This window comes from Giraffa tippelskirchi, chromosome 5 (assembly GCF_054371585.1).
Source record: "Giraffa tippelskirchi isolate mGirTip1 chromosome 5, T2T-mGirTip1v1.2.pri, whole genome shotgun sequence".
Lineage (NCBI taxonomy): Eukaryota > Metazoa > Chordata > Mammalia > Artiodactyla > Giraffidae > Giraffa > Giraffa tippelskirchi.
The window spans coordinates 122,236,714-122,243,783 of record NC_137279.1 but is presented as its reverse complement, the minus strand read 5'-3'; the positions used below and the strand labels follow the sequence as shown (position 1 = coordinate 122,243,783).

Genomic DNA, 7,070 nt, shown 5'->3' with positions numbered 1-7,070 from the left:
AACAGAGTGCTTCTAAGTGAATGATCATTTATTATGTCTTGGAACTATATTTTCATGTACTTGTAATAAACTGAGAAAATAAATGATTATAATGCCTAGTTAACAAATTATTTTTCAAGACAGGCAAAATCTTTCCATATGAATTTTATAATCAGATTGTCAAGTTCATTTTAAAAATATTTTGGAATTCTTATTGGGACTGCTTTGAATTTATGGGTGGCTTCAGAGAGAATTGACAATTTTGTATTCTTATATCTCACTTCACAAACATGGTATAATTCTCCATTTATTTAGGCCTTTCATTTCTACCATTAAATTTTTTTAACTTTTGCTGTACATGTCTTGAAAAGCCTTTGATTAATTTCTACAGCAACTTGATAACTTTTTATTCCATTATAAATTAATAGAGCTACATCAGTTTCTTCTGTTTGTTTTTATATGATGTAATATTTCCTTTCTTTATACTTTAATTTTCAAAATCTTCTGTAAATATGATATAATTAATTTTTAAATTTGTGTGCTAGTTCTCATATTTTAACTAACTTAATTAATTTGAAGTCATGTAATTACATATATAGTTATGTATTATATGTTGTTGTTGTCTAATCACTTAGGTTATGTCTGACTCTTTGCAGTCCCATGGATTGTACCCCTACAGGTCCCTCTGTCCATGAGATTTTCCAGGCAAGAATATTGGAGTGGGTTGCCATTTCCTTTTCCAGGGTCTCTTCCCGACCAAGGGATTGAACCTATGTCTCCTGCATTGCAGGTGGATTCCTATCACTGAGTCACTGGGGAAGCCCATGTATTATACACTACATATCATGAATTATATGCTTATATCTTCCATTCTCTTATGTGCTTTTCTTTGTTATACCTGAAAATTTTTTCTTCACCTGATATGTCTGTATTTCCTCTTTTACTCCTCCTGTAATACAGCCTAATTTAAACCCAGTTTAAAATACTGTAGATTTGATCCTCTCCTGATCATGTTTATTTTCCACCTTTACACTTTAATAAGGGTCTAATCTCCTATTACGGAGAAGGCAATGGCACCCCACTCCAGTACTCTTTCCTGGAAAATCCCATGGACAGAGGAGCCTGGTAGGCTACAGTCCATGGGGTCGCTAAGAGTCGGACACGACTGAGCGACTTCACTTCCACTTTTCTCTTTCATGCACTGGAGAAGGAAATGGCAACCCACTCAAGTATTCTTGCCTGGAGAATCCCAGGGACGGCAGAGCCTGGTGGGCTGCTGTCTATGGGGTCACACAGAATCGGACACGACTGAAGCGACTTAGCAGCAGCAGCAGCAGCAATCTCCTATTAAATCTACCTATATAATTTTGAATTATATAATTTTTAGATAGTCCCTCTTCAAATCTGCAAAACTATATTCCATGAAAATTTTGAGTTTCAATTTTATCTCCATTTAAAGAATGTATTTGTTTTATTCCCATATATGTCTGATAAGTCCAGTATTTGAAGTTCTTTTGGGTTGGTTTCTGTCTACTGCTGCTCATTCTGATTCTTGTAAACTCATGTGCTTTGTAATTTTAAATGATTTGCTGGCCAATTTTATTTGAAAATAAATTAGTGATAAAATGTATCCCTTATGCTATTATCTTCTTCAGAAAGAATTTTATTTCCTGTTCCCAGTTACCCATGGACACTTGCAGTTACAGGATCAAGGTATGAGGTTTCTCTTGAGTTACCCAGGTGGTCTCTATGAGGTATTTGCCCATAACAGGAGTGAGTTATGTTAGGCTCCTGCTTTGGCAGTCACTGAGCTTAAGGTCAGTCCCCTTATCTCCAAAAATCAGCCCCAAAGCTGTCTATGGGGAATTCCCTCCTAGTTGCGCTAGTTCCTTACTTAATTAAGTATGAGTTGTTTCCTCTCCATGGACAAATGTCCCCGAGGTCAACAACTCCAGTTCACCTCTTTGTGATGTTTACTCTCACTGGCCTAAAATTGGTTATTCTTCATTGACTTGTTGGGTATCTGATGCTGTTATGAGGATATATTCTATATATTGTCTGTTGTATTCAGCAGGAGTGTTAGTCTCAATCACCTAAATCACCATTACAGGAAGCATTTCTTTTTCATTTATATCATTAGTGAATGAAAAGAAAAGAAAGAAAGTGAAGTCGCTCAGTCATGTCCAACTCTTTGCGACCCCATGGACTGTATAGCCTACCAGGCTCCTCCATCCATGGGATTTTCCAGGCAAGAGTACTGGAGTGGGTTTCCATTTTCTTCTCCAGGGGATCTTTCCAACACAGGGATCAAACCCGAATCTCTCGCATTGTAGGCAGACGCTTGACTGTCTGAGCCACCAGTGAATGAACGTAAGTATCAAATCACAATGGCATTTAGGTTCCATGGGATACATGTTCTAAAATGATATAACAGATTTATCCAATGTTGTCATATTTATAACATACTAAAATTATATCTCTTGCAATCATTTAAACATATGTTAAAAATTGATATTAACACAAATTGGACAAGGAAAAGCATTTTTTTGTATTATTTTAATGGGTAGATGAGAAAAAAATTAGAAAACTGGTATCTGTTTTTGAGCATTTGATTTTGCATAACTTTCCTTAGCCTAGTATGAACTTGGTGAGAACACAGATGTGCTCATTTATTTCTGTACCTTGAATAAAGTTGTTCTTTAATAAGTATTTATTGAATTATTAAATTTTGATTTGATTAATTATAGAGAGGCAGATATATGCCGGGAGTAGCTACTTCTCCTGCACATTCACTATGTATGTAGTCAATATATAGACTTTAAAAAATTGTATTGTGTATGATGACAGTGAGTAACTGGAATATAATAGGTCAATGGAATGTAATATTATTTCCATTAAATCTAGTCATATTCCTTTCTAGTCAATACAACTATTGGTTTCAGTGTTCCCATCTGTTTTTCCTGAAAAATTGGCGAATTTACTCTAATTTGCAAGCCATATTAAATACCTTTGAAAGAATTCAGCACAGATAGAACAAATTAATGATATTCATTTGATGTGGACTTTGCCATTTTATGACATTTAAGGCTTAACATTTTCTCTGAATAATATCTGCAAAGGCAAATGGATGTCTGAAATTTAAATATATTATTAAAACTAGTACTTGACTATATTTTGTGACATATTAGGAAATATTTTTAATTTCCCTTAAATCTTTAAACGTAAGCTTTAAACTCAAATTTGTGTTCAAATGTTTCTGTGTGTTTGAAGTCATGTCAGAAGTTCACTGTGCTCAGTGATTTCATGTCCCTAGAATGTGACATTGATGAATCAAACACTTTGACATTGTAGTGGAGTAGGATGTTGTTTGGGCTTCCCAGATTGCACTAGTGGTAAAGAACTAGCCTGCCAATGCAGGAGACTCGAGTGATGTGGGTTGGATTCCTGAGTCGGGAAATCCCCTAGAGGTGGGCATGACAAAGCACTCCAGCATTCTTGCCTGGAGAATCTCATGGACAGAGGTGCCTGGTGGGCTAAGGTCCATAGGGTTGCAATGAATCGGACAAAACTGACGCAACAGCATGTACACACAGGGTGTTGTTTGAGAACTCAGCCATGAGCAAGATGGGTGAGAATGGTATGTAAAGAAAAAGTCATGGTTCATTCTGAAAATTATAAGAGCAAACATACGGGCTCAGAGTAAACTCAGAGACAAAAATTGGGAATAAGAATAGGTGAGGTAAAGCAAAATTGTGAAAGTTGTTGAATATCAGGAGTCAGTAATGGTTTCCGTAAAGGGCCTAAGAATAAATATTTCAGGTTTTGTGAGGGACATAATCTATGTCACAAGTCCACAACTCTGCCACAGGAGCACCAAAGCAATAGCAGACAATACAGAAAGGAATGGGGGCAGTTGTGTCCTAATGACACTAGAAAAGAAGGCTAGATTTGGTCTGTGAGCTTGTCATTGACCAGCCCTGCTCTGGAGAGACCAAGGACCGCAGGGGCTGATTAGTTGCTCAAAAGGCTGAGTCCACTGCCAACTCCAGAAGAGAGAATTACAAATCTTACTCTTCCTTTGACATTTTGCTCCATTTGCTGCCATACCCTCATCATCCACAGTCCAACTCAGGTTAGTCTAAGGCTGCTCAGATTCCCTCAGTGACTCAGAATCTCACAGTTAGTTCAGTTCAGTCGCTCAGTCGTGTCCGACTCTTTGCAACCCCATGAACTGCAGCACACCAGGTGTTCATGTCCATCACTAACTCCTGGAGTTTGCTCAAACTCGTGTCCATTGAGTCAGTGATGCCATACAACCATATCATCCTCCATCGTCCCCATCTCCTTCTGCCTTCAATCTTTCCCAGCATCAGAGTCTTTCCAAATGAGTCAGTTCTTCAAATCATGTGGCCGAAGTATCGGAGTTTCAGCTTCAGCATCAGTCCTTCCAATGAATATTCAGGACTGATTTCCTTTAGGCTGGACTGGTTGGATCGCCTTGCTGTCTAAGGGACTCTCAAGAGTCTTCTCCAACACCACAGTTCAAAAGCATCAATTCTTCAGCACTCAGTTTTCTTTATAGTCCAACTCTCACATCCATACATGACTACTGGAAAAACCATAGCTTTGACAAGTTGGACCTTTGCTGGCAAAGTAATGTCTCTGCTTTTTAATATGCTGTCTAGGTTGGTCATAACTTTCCTTCCAAGGAGTAAGCATTTTTTAATTTCATGGCTGCAGTCACCATCTGCAGTGATTTTGGAGCCCCAAAAATAAAGTCTGTCACTGTTTCCACTGTTTCCCCATCTGTTTGCCATGAAGTGATGGGACCGGATGCCGTGATCTTAGTTTTCTGAATGTTGAGCTTTAAGCCAACTTTTTCACTTTCCTCTTTCACTTTCATCAAGAAGCTCTTTAGTTCTTCGCTTTCTGCCATAAGTGTGGTGTCATCTCACACAGGCTGTAACAATGCCGTGGTTAGAACTGTCTTGTTTTGCAAATGCTCATCACTGTTCCTCTAAATACCACACCATGTCAGGGTCAGGTCCAGAGGGACTTCCCACCTTAGTTACATATCCCTCCAAAGGGAGCTGTTCTCTGACATTGCTTGGGCCCTATTATTTTGGACCAGGGTCATTGAACCAGAAACTCTTTCCTTCTAGCCTGTTCCTCTTGTGCCTCTATGTCTCCTCCTACCGGGAGACCTCTTGTTTAGGGCTATCCTAGGTCACCTGTAGAGTCTGTACCCAGTTAAATTGGTTTCAGAGTCTGGGTCTCTTTCTTCAATGAAACTTTTTATAAAATAGGTTCACCTCTTGGCATACTAAAGAAAACAGAAAAGCAGCTTCCCTGGCTGCAAAAGCTATGTGATAACCTTCTCTGAGAATATTTCCTGTTTAGTTTACATTTGTCCTTGTCGACCCTTTCAAAGCAAAGATCTGCTCCAAGGTGACTTTTCTCTTTGCCTGTAGAATAAACTAGCAGATTGTCATCATAAAAAGAAAGTTTAGTCCTATTTAAAAGAGGCTCTTATTTAGGTGTGAGGTCATTTTCCTGGGTTGTTCTTTCTGGAAGGACTAGGCTTTCTAAATCGAATAAAAGTTAATTATCCAAAATGCAAATTAAAGAACACTGCATATTTTAGTTCTTTTAAATTGCTGGTACTCTGCTTATCTTTATTCTGGCATCACCTCACACATGCTGGCGCATTGCACAACTTGCACAATTCTCCAATCAAAATTTGCCAACTTCAGTTAATCCCAGTGAGTTATGTACATGGGCAAGCTATGCGTGCCCACAAGTAATGAGGCACCAGAATCACTTCCTATGATGGTTCACGGACACCCTTATCATCATCCCTTCCAATAAGTTATACAATGATGAATAACTTGTGTTGAGGCTTACTTTGTAGTCTGTTGTGATACATTTCAGCATGATAGCATGGTAAGATTGTAGCTTGACATCATTTAGACACTGATTGCTAACACCTTATACTTTATTCCCAGAGAAGAACTCTTAAAATATCATTAGTAGTATTATTCTTGTAAAGTGTGTATTACACAGAGATTTTTGGTTACAAATGACTGGAATTCGAAGAAAAGTAATTCAGGCACAGGTGGCTGGGGAAGGGGCCAATTATTGACTCATGAAGTTGAATCTCTCAGATTGTTCTGCAACTGATCTTGTGGGTAATTGAATTCAAGGACTCAAAACTCCCAGAAATCTCTCTATATCTTTGGTATTTTATTCTCTCTTAATTCAGCCTTATTCTCTTCTACTACTCTGAGCCTTTCTTCATTTAGTCCAGGAAAGATGACCACAGGCAATTTGGGATTTAACACTTGTTTAGTCTTATCACCAAAAAGGGAAGGGCATTCTTCCTTCCTATCTCTAGTTAGAAAACACCTGGGAGAATGTTCTGATAGGCTTGCACTGGTTTCATGACCATCTCTGGATAAATCTCTTCGACCAGAGGATAGAGCGTCACATATGGTAGGCTTCACTTCAGTTGTGTGCTCCCTCCATGACCAGTATGGTGAATTCTGTGACAATAAATGCCCTCATGCTTCAGAATAATATATCAACCTGTATACGGAGAAGATGTCCTATCTCAGAAGAAGGAGTGATTTTAAACCAAGCAGCACATGTTTCCTATGCCTGGAACCTATAAAAGATAAAAATTGGGTGAGAAAATATTTCACTAGATTACAAATCAATGACATATAAGTTCATATAAAACTTGAGTCAATGAATCTGAGGATTCCAGAGTTTGAGCAAGCAACATCTATACATCTGCAAAGACAAGAGATCCTCTCCCATTTGTGATTCCATACTTATGTGAAATCAAATTTGTATTAATTTAGCACATCAAAACAAAGTCCAACATGAATATGGTCATTTTTCAAATATCAGAGAACAAATATTGATCAAAATATAACTAAAGGAGTAAAGTTTGTTTTAAATAAGTAATTTTCATGTAGTTTGTATATTACTAAGAAGTTAAACTATATTCTATTTTATTTTAAAGTCATGAGATATCTTAATTTTAAGAGCTATCTTGCTTTTGATCTTTCCATAAGTGCTTTGAGCAC

General features: G+C 37.7%; 1 long non-coding RNA gene across 1 annotated transcript in view; it reads right to left on the bottom strand.

Moving 5' to 3' along the window:
* Positions 1–6,305: 6,305 nt before the first annotated feature.
* The window catches only part of LOC145507208 (uncharacterized), a 51,379-nt gene continuing 50,614 nt past the window's right edge, over positions 6,306–7,070 (bottom strand). The window contains exon 3 of the long non-coding RNA XR_014054690.1: positions 6,306–6,643. This is a non-coding gene — a long non-coding RNA (uncharacterized LOC145507208). The remainder of the gene's footprint in view (positions 6,644–7,070) is intronic.